The sequence below is a fragment of the Nicotiana attenuata genome, chromosome 11 (assembly GCF_001879085.1).
Source record: "Nicotiana attenuata strain UT chromosome 11, NIATTr2, whole genome shotgun sequence".
Taxonomy (NCBI): domain Eukaryota; kingdom Viridiplantae; phylum Streptophyta; class Magnoliopsida; order Solanales; family Solanaceae; genus Nicotiana; species Nicotiana attenuata.
Window position 1 is genome coordinate 49,422,373 of NC_031999.1, and position 14,471 is coordinate 49,436,843.

The 14,471-nt window shown below is 37.5% G+C and overlaps 1 long non-coding RNA gene across 9 annotated transcripts; it reads left to right on the forward strand.

Moving 5' to 3' along the window:
* LOC109234491 lies at positions 2,500–13,873 on the forward strand. Of its 9 annotated transcripts, none has more exons than XR_002069231.1 (5): positions 2,500–10,087; positions 10,195–10,757; positions 11,209–11,275; positions 12,739–12,903; positions 13,140–13,873. It is a non-coding gene; the product is annotated as an uncharacterized LOC109234491 (long non-coding RNA). The 9 variants fall into 9 exon arrangements; XR_002069232.1 differs by having other exon boundaries at positions 10,195–10,731; XR_002069229.1 differs by having other exon boundaries at positions 2,500–9,418; positions 9,549–10,087; positions 10,195–11,275.

The window sequence follows — 14,471 nt, forward strand, 5'->3', positions numbered from 1 at the left end:
CCCGGTAGCACCGACTTATCCTTAATTATTATGCGTGTCAATTTTAAATTTTTAGAATTAATTTAATAAATTAAATAATTAATTATGTTTAATATTGGACTGAATAATTATGTATGGGTTCCAGGCTCGATTTTTGAGGCCCGGTAGCACCGAGTTATCCTTAATTATTATGTGTGTCAATTTCAATATTTTTACAATTTTGTTAGCTTAATAAATTAAATAATTAATTATTTTAATATTTGACTGAATAATTATGTATGGGTTCCAGGCTCGATTTTTGAGGCCCGGTAGCACCGAGTTATCCTTAATTATTATGTGTGTCAATTTTAATATTTTTACAATTTTGTTAGCTTAAGGAATTAAATTAAATAATATTGAATTGGACTGAATAAATATGTATGGGTTCCAGGCTCGATAATGGGGTTAAATTTACAACATATATTAATTTGTTACTTTTGTAAATTTATTATTATAAACTAAATAAGTAATTTTGTAAAGTGTAATCTAAAAGGCTCTACTACGCTAAAAGGCTATATATTTTACTACACTAAAAGGCTCTATATTTTACTACACTAAAAGGCTCTATATTTTACTACACTAAAAGGCTATTTATTTTACTACGCTTTTTATCTATTACATATAAAAACAACTAACATAAAATACAAATATGAACAACAAACTAAAAAAATCAAATTAATTTTTTATTTAACCAAATAAAAACATAACATTTAAAATACAAATAATTTATCAACTTTTAACATTTTTTTTACCAAAACTAATAAATCAAGTCGAATATAAATAAGATACAAATTTAAACACAAACATAACACAAATTAACATGGAAATACATTAAACAATGCAAATATGCATGTATTATACGAGTTTCTACATAAATAAAATCGAAATACCTCGATTAAAGTTTTTTGAATTTGACTGAAATGGAATTTTTACACTCAGAAAGAAGGAATCCAAAGCTTGTCTTGTGCCTGGGACCTACACTCTTTGCTCTTAAGGTGACGGGTGGGGCCGATTTTTTTTTTTTAAAAAATCACGGGGGGTGGGGGACCAGATTTGAGAGAGGAGTATTTTAATGGAAGCGGGGGAGTTTCTGTCGGTCCAAGGAAGAAGAAGGGATAAATTTTCAAAAGGCAATTCGCAGTATTATACTGCGAATTACCCTAATTCGCAGTATAATACTGCGAAATGCCTTTTGAAAAAAGAGCTCGGCCCATTTTAAGCAATTCGCAGTATAGTACTGTGAATTGCATAAAAAAAATATTTTTTTAATAATTCGCAGTATTATACTGCGAATTACTTTAACGGCTAAATTTTCGTTAATGTAATTTACAGTATAATACTGCGAATTACCTATTTGTATAACTTTTTTTTTTTAACATTAAAAATGTGCTTTTTGTACCAAAAAAAAAAAGCATCAAAAAAATTTCGGACCCATGATAGCTCAAGGGCTTGTTGAACCAAATGATTGAATTTCAAAATTCAGATTGTGACATATATTTGATAACCTTTCGACATTTGAAATATGACATTGTGATCTTTCATGCATAGTGCACACTAAAGATTAGCGACTTATTTTTTATTAAGGAGTCGAATATAAAATGCTCTTTCGTGCTAAATTTTCCATTGTTATTGTTGTGTTAGATTTTGGACGAGATCACAATTTGTACATAAATAATAACTTATAAGATTAACTTATTGGATTCGGTCAAACCCAGAAATTGCCTTCTAGCTCGGGCCCTGTATGTCCCTCAAAGTTATTTTATTTCTTTTCTCCCATGCTGCCAAGTTTTTCTTTTCAAATTTTATTAAAGTTATTTGAGAAAGTGTTTTTTTAGTCAAGATAGCTTTGAGCAACGATGCAGGATCAAAAGAATTTTTTTAGAATTCATTGAACATGGGTGCACCATTAAAAAAAGTATTAAATGAAAATTGATCCATATTTCTCAAGGTAAATAACCTAGTATTCAATCAAGTGCACTATTTAATCTTTTTGGAGCATGGGTGTCAACATATAATATTAGACTAATTTTAAAAAATATATACAAAAACTACCTAGTTTGACACTAAGAGCATGGGTTCACGTGCCCCTTAATTGAGGCTATAGATAATGGTTGGTATATTTGCTCTATTTAGAACTTACCATCAAAGCAAGCTTGCGCACACTTTGACAAATTGGTACTGAGTATTTATTTGTCTCTGCCAAGATTTATTTTTAAACCCCGGCTAAACACTTGATGAAATTGTAATAAACTTGAACGCAAGTTTTTCCCTTAACCTTTAATCTATCCCATATTTGCTTGAAAATTTGAAGGCTAAATCTCACTTGTACTTCATACAAATACGAATTTTGTATATTTTCCCTATAATATTGTTTATTCCTAAAACTGTATATCCATTGACCAATATGCCCTTGATTCCACCTCCCCCAAAAGTTTTCCCCTATTTAAGCAGACGCTTCAACCAAAAAATAGCTTTGAGCATAGCCTTAGAAATGAAGAAGAATGAGGCAACAGAGAGATTGGGATTTTCTGTAAAAGGGTGGTTGCCCCTCTCTGTTATGTCTATGATTTCTCCATTGAAAATCAACAGCCCTTTCAATTAAACCAAAAAAACAAAAACAAAAAAAATCATCCAAACACACCCCTAATATATATTCCTCTTCCTCTTCCTCCTCTGCTTTGTGCTGCTGCTACTGAATACTGATGTATATAAATGGGCTGTGATGATTGCTTTTTTCCTTTTTGGGCTATGTTCAATTCACGGCATTGAGAAAATATCCGACCCGTATCTTGGCGGGGCGACCCGGTCCGGCTTTTGTATAGCTAACTGGTGTTTGCAGCCATGGCGGCGTCGCCTTCTCTTTTGCTTTGACAAAAAATACAGCAAAACTGAGCCCTCACGAAAAGTTCCGTCTAATAGCCTGTTTGGCCGTGCTTCTAAAATCAGCTTATTTTGTAGTAGCTTGTTTGGTCGTGCTTCTAAAATCAACTTTTTAGATTTAAGAAACTAACCATTATTTTTTGAGAAGGGAAAAGGTTAGCCCAGAAGAATTGAAGAAATGAGGCAAAAGCAGAGAGTTTGGGATTTTTTTTTGAAAGGGTGGTTGCCCCTCTCTTTTTCACCATTGATTTTCCTTCAGTATTTTTAAAATAAAATAAAAAACCAACAACCCTTGTTTATGTCTTTATGACAAAAGCAGAAGCAGCAGAAATGATTTAAGTTATATGTTTGGAAACAGCCTCTCTTACCCTAAAGTACAAAAAATAGAAAACCTTCTGCCACAACTATTAGATTGCAAACCCAGTAACTCAAAATGATTTGTAGAAATTCAAACTCGATAAAGTTCAAAGCCTGAATTTGCCTCTGGATGGATATGCATTTATCTGTCTGTACACTAACACCCTGTTTGGATGGTTGTTCTCATTGTATTGTATTGTTTCCTTGAAAAGCTACACAACAAAAAATATGGAGAAGAAATTATAATCAGGTGATAGAAAAGACCTCAATGGTCCCTGTTGATAGGCCGTATCTTGGCAGGGCAGCCCGATAACGGGATTTGCAGCCATGGCGGTGCCTGAGATGGAGTACAGATCTGAGCCTCAAAATCTTTGTTATTATCATCTCTACTTTACCAGAAGGAAGAATGAGGCCAACAGGGGTAAGAGGGAGTTCTAGGAGGGTGGTTGCCCGCTCTGCTTGGCCTATGATTTCTCCATTAATAAAACCAACAGCCCTCATTCCTCAAAGAAAACCAAGAAAATAAACATCTGGCGCCTTTGCGTTAGGCATTACTGGATTCTTAGTTTGAGCGCTTAGTCCAAAACTTCCACACTTACATGAAATGAATGAAAGAGTCAACATTCTGAAAGAGGCAGTTATTGTACTTGTTTATTTGTGCTATAAACCATAGGGCATAGAGACAATTTGACCCGTATCTTGGCTTGGTATGGGCTGTGATTTGAGGCTCCTCTTTCACATGCAATCGATTGTTTGCAGCCATGGCGTGGCTGGCTTCTCTTTTGTCTGACCAAAACACACATCTGAGCCGTATTTGCTTGAAAGAAATTAAACAGAATCTTTTCCATGATCTAATGTATCACCATCTTTTTTCAGTATCAGTTGAGCATAGCCTAGAAATATAGAAGAATGAGGCATCTCTCGGGATTTTCTGTAAAGGGAGGTTGCCCCTCTCTGCTATGCCCATGATTTTTCCATTTATAACCAAAAAAACAACAGCCCTTTCAAATAAACAAGAAAAAAGAAAAAAATGAAATCCTTAATCCAAACACACACTATTATGTTGCTCTTCCTCTTCTTTTTGTGCTGCTGCTACTGATGTTGTAAAGGGGCTATGAAGATTGTTTTCCTTTCTGGGCTATGTTCAGTCATGGCATTGAGAAGATACCTGACCCGTATCTTGGCAAGGCGACCCAGTATGTCTGTTGTATAGCAAACTGGTGTCTGCAGCCATGGCGACGTCGCCTTCTCTCTTGCTTTGATCAAAACAGTAAATCTGAGCCCTCAATGGCCAAACAGAGAGAAAGTCAGCTCATAGAATGAGACATCAGTGAGAAATATGATTTATTTATTTATGCATTTGTTCAGTTTTGCTGGTAAGCCCATGATTTCTTGCTGGAAGCAATTAACAGTGCTTAGTTCTTTCTGTAAATCTAGCTTCGAGAGATGCATGTTGTTGTTGATCTGCTGATGCTGTTGCTGCTAGCGTTCTTTTGTTCTCGCTGCTATGTGGCTGCATTAACACCCAAACAGCGAGGATCATACTAAAGATAAAGGTAAAAGTGAACATTTTGAGGCAGTGATGATATGACTCTTGCAAATGGCGTTATTGATTTGCATTGAGATGGCCTTAAACTCGTATCTTGGCAGGGCAATCTGGAGGAGATTGCAGCCATGGCGGTTTTGAGAAACTCAATGCCTGATCCTAGTGAGATATGAGCCTCATATTAAAATAGCAAAAATCTCATTAGTTTAAGTCTGAGGCTGTTGTGAAAGCAGAAGGCTGTGGGGAGTTTCAATTAGTGGTTTTGCCCCTTTCTGTCATTCTCTAATGCCGATGATCACTCAAATGAAAATATTTTCCGATTCCAAAACCAGCCTTTTGGTGAAAACACATATAACCTCTCTATTTTCCTTTCTTGTCACTCCTGTTTCATTTTATGTGATGCAACGAGGCTATGAAGATTTTGTTCTTCTGTGAAAGATGAATCAAGACATATTTCTATTGAGCTGGGAAAAAACTGTAACTTGGCATGGCAGCTCAGACGGGTCTGTGAGATATTGGAAAATGTTCCATTTCTTTGGTGCTTCTTCCGTGTCTCTTAAGGCTAACTGATGCTTGCAGCCATGGTGGTTTTACCAAAGCATTTTTGGTTTTTGTCTGAGGAAAGGCGAATCTGAGCCTACCCCGTTACTTTGAATTTGGTTTTTGGTTTTCGCTCTTCTCCTTGGTTTTACCCCGTTAATCTGAGCTTACCCCTAAAGCTTTCACTAATGACTCACTCCTAATTCCTAAAGAAAGAAAGCGAAATATGTACAAGAGTTTTTGGTTTTTGCTCTTCTCCTTGGTTTTGCCTCATTAATCTGAGGTTACCCGAAAGCTTTCACTAATGACTCACTTCTAATTCCTAAAGAAAGAAAGAGAATATATACAAGAAATAATTTATATTTACAGCTTTCAGGATAGTAGAAAAAGAACTGTTATGGAGATGTAACAAAACAAAAGCTCAGGAGAACGAGAATGAGGCTTCAGAGAGTTTAGGATTTTCTGTTGAAAGGGTGGTTGCCTCTCTCCGTATTAGCCCATGATTTCTCCCTTACTGTAACAATCCCAACAACCCTGTAAAAATTTCATGGAATGGCCAGTTTTCGCCTTGCTATTTAAGGTATATCCATTTTTTTCAAAGTATTTAACTTGTAGCCAGTGTTGGTGAGTATGATTGACTGCTTGAAAGAGGCGCTGATGATTTTTTTTCAATCTTCTATTTCCTTCTGAGCCTATCAATTGGGCATTTGAGATGACTTGACTCGTATCTTGGCAGGGCATGCCCCCAAATTTCTGGTGGTTTTTTGCAGCCATGGCGCCGTCAGATCTCCTTTTGCTTGACTTAGAACACAGATCTGAGCCTCAAAACCGTAATCAGGTCTACCTGGTTGGACCGAAGCAGGGGTGATTTGCACAAATAGGATGCTTTGAGGTCATTATTTATATTTTGTTGCGTAAGCTTTTTTGCAATCTCATTAGTTTAAGTCTGAGGCTGCGGTGAAATCAGAGAGCTGTGGGGAGTTTCAATGGGTGGTTTTGCCCCTCTCTGTCATTCTGCGCTGCCAATGATCACTCCAATGAAAAACTTTTCCAACTACAAAACCACCCTTTTGGTGAAAATACTTATGACCTTGCTAGTTTCCTTTTCTTGTTACTCCCTCGGTTTCATTTTATGTGCAATGAGGCTATGCAGATTTTGTTTTTCTGTGGAATATGAATCAGATATCTTTCTATTACAACAACAGCAATATACCCGGTGAAATCCCACAAGTGGAGACTGGGGAGGGTAGTGTGTGCGCAGACCTTAACCCTACCCTTGTGAAGATAGAGAGGCTGTTTCCGATAGAGTTGTAGAAATTAGGATTTGAGATTATCCGGACCGTATCTTGGCAGGGCATGCCCCCATATTTCTGTTGGTTTATGCAGCCATGGCGTCTTTGGATCTCTTTTTGCATCTGTCGAGTTGAAGTGTCTCAATGACAATTCATGACTAGTTTGAGGGCTATCTATGTATTCTGCCTATCTGAAATAACAATACGTATACAATACAATGGTAACAACCATCCAAACAAGCTGTTATTAGTCTATTTGGTTTAGAGACAAAGAATGAGGGTTGCAGAGAGTAGAGGGAAGCTCAAAGGCAGCTGCTCCTCTCTACAATACTTGTGATTTCATATTTGCCAAAAAAGGCCCTACTGCAGTAAACTGTATCCAAACGACCGCTCTACTCTATCTCCAAATCCTCACTCCCAAAAAGCGAATCAATAATAATAATATTAATTGTAGCAAAAATATGAGGCTGTGATGATATTTTTTTCTTCTGTCTCTGAGCAAATCAATTAGGGAAGAGAACAATTGGACCCGTATTTTGGCGGGGCGACCGGGACGGTGACGACTTGCAACCGGTATTTGCAGCCATGGCGGTGTCTCCAATCTCTTGCCCTAGCTTTAACATTACAGATCTGAGCCTCAATTGGAAGGTTATTTTCTTAAGTTCAAAATTACAGGCTCTTTTCCGTTGAATTTTGAAATTCGCAGGTGAAAAACTCACGAGAATTTCCCCTAAAAACGCAAAAATGCTAGCCCAGAAAGAAATGAGGCAAAACAGAGAGAGTATTGGGATTTTCATTAGAAGGGTGGTTGCCCCTCTCTGTTCCGCCATTGATTTTCCTCCATTTTCAGAAAAAAAACCGACAGCCCTTGTTTATGACAAAAGCAGAAGCAGACAATGTTTGGACATAAGAACTTTAAAATTCCTGAAAAAAGTAAAAAAAAATTCAGTGGAATCTGTATTTACTTTTTGTGTGTGTGTGTTTATGTTGCTGATGGGAGTTACATAAAGAGGCAGTGATGATGATGTTTCTTGTATCCGGGCTAACCGATTTGGGCATAGAGATGACCGGACCCGTATCTTGGCGTGGCAACCCGGTATGGCCTGTGATTGAGTTTTCTGTCTCTCACTTGCAACTGGTGTTTTGCAGCCATGGCATAGCTGGCTTCTCTTTGCCTTATCATGACATATCTGAGCCCCATTTGCAAGAAAATAAAAAAAGATAAATCTTTTCTATGATTTGGATTAACAGGAAAATAGGAAGGGGAGTCTTGGATTAACGGTAAGTTCTCGTGTGACCTATCCGTCACGAGTTCGAGTTGTGAAAGCGTTCACAGCTATTGATGCTTGCATTAGGGTATCTGTCTACATCACACTCCTTGAGTGGGGCGACTCCCCGGGCCCTCGCGAATGTGGGTTGTCTTGTGCACTGGGCTGCCCTTGGATTAACAGGAAAATAACAAAAAACTTATTTGTTGGTTTGAGGCTGCGGTCAAGGCAGAGAGATGTAGGAAGTTTCATTGGGTGGTTTTGCCCCTCTGTAATTGTCTGCTGCTGATGATTGCTCAAATGCTCGTTTTTAAAACCACCCTTTTGGTGAAAATAAGTATTACTCCCTCCCTTTCAATTTATGTGACGCAATGAGGCTATGAAGGAAGGGGATCCTTGGCTTAGCTGGTAAAGTTGTTGGCATGTGACTAGGAGGTCACGGGTTCAAGCCGTGGAAAAAATGCAGGGTAAGACTGCGTACAATAGACCCTTGTGATCTGGCCCTTCCCCGGACCCCGCGCATAGTGGGAGCTTAGTGCACCGGCCTGCCCTGAATGAGTCTATGAAGATCTTATTCTTTTGTGGAAGATGAATCAGACTCATAAATCTATTGAGCTGGGAAAAATTTGTAATCTTGGCGTGGCAGCTCAGATGGGTCTTTGAGATATTGGAGAAAAATCCGTTTTTGTGTGTTTTCCCTGTTTCATAAGACTAACTGATGCTTGCAGCTATGACGGTCGTTTTCCAAAGCTTTTTGGGTTTTGTCTGAGTAAAGGAGAAGAATGAGGCAACAGAGAGATTGGGATTTTCTGTAAAAGGGTGGTTGCCCCTCTCTGTTATGCCTGCGATTTCTCCATTGTAATCAACAGTCCTTTGAATTAAACCCAAAAGAAAAAAACTTCATCATCCAATCAGACCCTTAATACATTGCTCTTACTCTTCCTCCTCTCTGTGTTGCTGCTACTGAATACTGATGTATATATAGGGGCTGTGATTTTTGCTTTTCGTTTCTGGGCTACGTTCGATTCATGGCATTGAGAAAATATCCGACCCGTACCTTGGCAGGGTGACCCTGTACGGCTTTTGTATAGCAAACTGGTGTCTGCAGCTATGGTGGCGTCGCCTTCTCATTTGCTTGCACAAAGAATACAGCAGATCTGAGCCCTCACGAAAAGCCCCCCATGTAATAGCCTGTTTGGCCGTGCTTCCAAAAACAGCTTATCAGCTTTAAAAAACTAACCCTTAATTTTTGAGACCTCACAAGTATGCAATTATGAGAAGGGAAAAGGTTAGCCCAGAAGAATTAAAGAAATGAGGCAAAAACAGAAAGTTTGGGGTTTTCTTTGAAAGGGTGGTTGCCCCTCTCTGTTTCACCATTGATTTTCCTCCATTATTAAAAAAAAAAGGAACCAACAGCCCTTGTTTATGTCTTTATGACAAAAGCAGAAGCAGCAGAAATGATTTAAGTTATATATACTGACATCTCTGTTTGGAAACAGCCTCTTTACCCGTATAAGGTAGGGTTAAGGCTGCGTACTCACTGTCCTCCCCAGACCCACTTGTGAGATTATACTGGTTTTTTGTTGTTGTTGTTGCATACTGACATCTCTGTCTTTCCTCTGTGTTCATTTACACTATTGATGGTAGGTACATAAAGTGGCAGTGATGATGTCTCGGCTAACCGATTTGGGCATTGAGTTGAGCCGACCCGTATCTTGGCGTGGCAACCCGGGATGGCCTCTGTGGAGAGTTTTGAATCTTCTCTAACACATGCAACTGGTGTTTTGCAGCCATGGCATTGTTGGTTTCTCTTTTGCCTTATCATAACACACATCTGAGCCTCATTTGCTTGAAAATACCAAAACAGAATCTTTTCCATGATTCATTGTCGGGATATATCGAACCTGCGACCTTCTGCCACGACTAAAAATTAGAATTTGGGATTATCCGGACCGTATCTTGGCAGGGCATGCCCCCAGATTTGTGGTGGTTTATGCAGCCATGGTGTCATCGGATCTCTTTTTGCATCTGTCTAGTTGAAGTGTCTCAACGACAATTCATGACAAGTTTAAGGGGCTATCTATGTATTCTGCCTATCTGGAATAACAATACAATACAATGGTAACAACCATCCAAACAAGCTGTTATTAGTCTATTTGGTTTAGAGACAAGTTATGCCACTCGCGGTGAGTATGATTGACGGCATGATTTTGTGATTATTTCATTCCATTCTGAGCTTATTAATCAGGCATTTGAGATTATCTGACCCGTACTTTGGCGGGGCATTCTTCAGGTTTCCCTTGGTATTTGCAGCCATGGCGGCGGCGGACTCTTTTTGCTTGAGCTATATAACACAGATCCGAGCCTCAAAAAGGAAACACGAAAATGGTGATACAAGTCTGAGGCTGTGGTGAAAGCAGAGGGCTGTGGGGAGTTTCTATGGGTGGTTTTGCCCGTATTTTTCTGCTCAGATGATCTCTCAAATGAAAATTTTTCTAATTGCAAAACCACCCTTTTGGTGAAATTTCAGTTGATCTCCCTCTTTTCCTTTTCTAGTAACTCCCTCCGCTTCATTTTATGTGCAATGAGGCTATGAAGATCTTGTTCTTCTGTGGAAGATGAATTCCATAATTTCGTCATCATTACCTGTACTTTGAAACCTTTTCGGTTTTTGTCTGAGAAAAGGCGAATCTGAGCCTACTACATTGCCTTGATTTTTTTAAAAGAATGAGGCTTTTAGACTCGATAAATGAAGGAGTTCTTAAGGGTGGTTGCTCTGTTTCTCTTTGAGTTGATACATATCTTGGCTTGACGAAGTTCAGTCGAATTTGTGAGTTGGTTTTATTTTCTCTTACAGTAAGCCATCTGCCTTTTGTAGCCGTGGCAGACTTGCCCATTTTCTGATGGTTTTTGGACAAATCTGAGCCTCATTTCTGTTAAACTTTGAATTCCTTCTACAATCTATCTGCTCTTATTATGTTCTTTTTAATTTATAATTTTTTGAATTCTCTAACATTCTCATCATGACCTCCTCCCAAGTTCAAAAAGAAGTGTCATTATTTTCTCTGTTTTTGAACTCTCCGTAAAGAATCAGAATGTTGCCTCTTTGATACGGTTAATTTGTTTCCCTCTGTCTAGAAATTTAGGCCTGTGAATACTGACGTCTATGTTGGAGTTAACTTTGTTGCTGAGATGTTTTATTGGATTTATTCTTGTTGAATTCCATAATTTCGTCAGCATTACCTGTACTTTGAACAATATACTCACCTTTGAAAATAATGTAATACTACTGAATCAATTTATGCAGGAACTCTGCAGTTGCTGCTGTCAGAATACAAGCCAAAAGCTAAAATTTTCATCTGTTGATAACTTTTGTAAGCCACTATTTTTTTTTTAAAGATTGTATACCACTTGTTTCCTTTTAAGGAGTATGATATTAAGCAAACTTGAATTTTGTACGAGAATATGGAGAAAGATTGAAAGGGGTGTCACATTCCCGACTTGCATTTCTATTAAAGAACAATGTTTTTCATTTTTCACCTTTGGCCTGTGACGAGTTGGTACTGGAGGAGGGGTAAAGATGTAAGCTATCATGAGGCTCTAAGGGCATCTCCAACCTTTACCCCATTTTTGGGCCCCAAAATGGGTATTTCCCCATTTTGGGGACAACTTACTCTACCATTCCTCCATTTTTCCCCCCAAAAGAGAATATACTTTTTTATATTCTTCTCTTTCTTCTATATTATATTGTTATCTTTTCATTTAATGTATTTTTAATTTTCACTTTTCAATTTTAGCAACATCTAATATTTTATATTTGCACTATTCATTTTTTGAGATGATTATATATTTTTTGTACAATTATAACTTATAATAAAATTAACTTACAATTTTACATAAAAATAATAAATGCACGAAAATTAATTTATCAAAATTATACGCCAAAGTTAAGATGTAAAATTAATATTATAAAGATATACATAGACATAATTAGATAAATTAAAAGAGTTAAATAATAAAATAATAATAAAATATGCATGAATAGTAATGGGGGAGATGAATAGTGTACCCCATATTTGAGGAAACATGGCAAAAATGGGAGAGGGTTGGAGCTTCATTATTGCAAAAGTTGCCCCTATTATAGGGAAATGGGGAAGGTAGATGGCCTAATATACACATAAATATAATCTGTCTGTCAAGTGTCAACTATTCAACTAAAATAGCAATATAATGGGGAAATGTGATTTATTATTTGTGTACGTGGGTTCATTGCAGTAGTTCGCATGCACTTTGTGATTGACTAAACAAGAAGTCATAAACCTTGCTCTTTTCCTTCAATTATATTTGTTCATTCTGTGCATTAAGGAATATCCTAAATGATGAGTAATTCAAGTAAGCTATGGATTAATATCCAAATGAAGCTTTTTGTCATAGTTACACTGATAGATGAGATTCTCTTTTAGGTCTATTTTGTCACGACTAGTCCAAAAAAATTGTTTCATAGGTGTATTTTCTGCCTTATTTAATCTGGTTCTTGATGCTGCTGTGTGTTATCATAGGGTTTATTTTTCTTGATGAATAATCTCATAGTTTGTGATGTTGTAGATAACAAGAGATATAATACTTGATAAAGAAACAAGAGACATGATACCTGTCAAAAAATAGAAAGAAAAAAAAAACAAGAGATATTACATGAGTACTGAATGGTGTGGCCTAGTTGTCAAGGAAGTGGGTACAAACCTTAGAGACTAGGGTTAAATCCTAGCTGAGACCCCATAAAAAAAAGAAAAAGATGCCAGATGATTTCTTCTTATTTTTCTATGCCTTGGTTGATTAGAGTAACTGTATTGGGGAAAGGCAAGCAAGAACCCAGTGGAATAGTCGAGGCGTGCACAAGGTGGTCCGAGTAAAACCATTACAAAAAGGAAATACATGTCTTTTCTAAGCTGTTTGTTGCTGATCCTTGGTTGTTAAGGAAGCATTTACCTCCCAAAATTTCCAAGTAAGTTTTCATGCACCTCCAGAGAGCGGTTTTTAAGTGACATAAGCATGGTTTTCTATTGTCTTGAAAAGGGTCTTAACATTATTAAAGTTGAGAATAATTGTATGTTTAAGCCAAAAAATAAAGTTGCAAATAAAGCAACTTTGTCGAGGGAATCTGTTTTGTGGATTCCCTCTTTTTCCTGTTGCAATATATTCATTGGACATAGCTCATAAGCAAGATAAGCTCTGGATTAGGTGGATTTACACATGCTACATCAAGGAGCAGCCGATAGAAAATGTCCAGGTTCCAAAGGAAGCCTGTTGGATGATCCGAAAGATTTTCGAGGCAAGGATGAGTCTGGGACAAAGTGGCACAGTGGATGTAAATGCATTGCAACAGAGCCTAATCATGGGAGCAGCACCTTCAATGAGTGATTGAAAATGCTAAAGGTAAATCTCAGTGGGCTCAAGCGTTCAGGATGTTATACTCAGAGCTCATATACAACATATGGATTGAAGAAACTGGAGCATCTTTGAAAAGAGAAGTAGAAGTTGGGAAAACATTGCCAAAGAGATCGTCTATGTGAGCCTGTGTTAGAGCCAGAGGCGGACCTATGTGTTATAGTGAGGGGTCGCCGGACCCCGTAAGCTTCGGCAGAAATCTTTTATATGTATATGTATATATATACCTTCAAAATGGTTAATTTAAAGCACTTGGCATCTTGAACACTAAAAGCCTTTGGGGGTTTAGGGTTTAGGGTTTGGGGGCACTAGTTGAGTAGAATAATGTGCCCCGTCGCGGATCCGCCTCTGGTTAGAGCTCCACCTAGACTAAGGAATGTAATTCATAGTTATACTTTCTAGTGAAGTCTGATAGCTCAAATAGTCAATTACAGCTAGCTAGCTGTGTATAGCTTACCTATTGCCTTTGTACAGTTTCACTTGGACATTAATATAAAAAGTTTAATTACCAAAAAAAAAAAAGTTACACTGGACAAGCTTGGATCCATATTTTTACCTTATATTTCAAGATTTCGTTTTCAGGTTTTTAACTTTGTGCTCAGTCCTACATGCTTCTTTTGTAATTATGTTTGTTTTCCCCTTTTTAATGTGATTTTCTTTTGTAACTACGTTTTTACTCGTTTTGAGGAGTGTTATGTAATTCCTTTTTCTTTTCATTCTTTTTCTTCCCCCTATTTTCTACTTGTTTTCAAGATTGCTAAGAGAGTTGCAATTTTCTTTTCACACTTTTCCGTGTCTGGCTATAGATGTTGCTCGTATTTATATTATTCTCTTCTTAATGGGGCAGGAATTCTCGGTTGTTTTCATAAATATGCTTTGGTCTAGTGTAAGAGCACAATGTGTGATGTGAGGTTAGGCGCACTTCATAATTCGACCTCAGTTTTAGACTCAAGTCTAGTATTCAAGTAGGGACGGGTAGAGGTACGGGCCCATTAGCTACTGGGTATCAAACTGTATAACGTTCATCCTCGAGGATCTTTTATTTATCAACAAAAGCTCTACTGTTCTTATGAAGAAGGATAATATTTTGAAATTTTTTGAGTCGTAGTGAAACCATATGTTTAG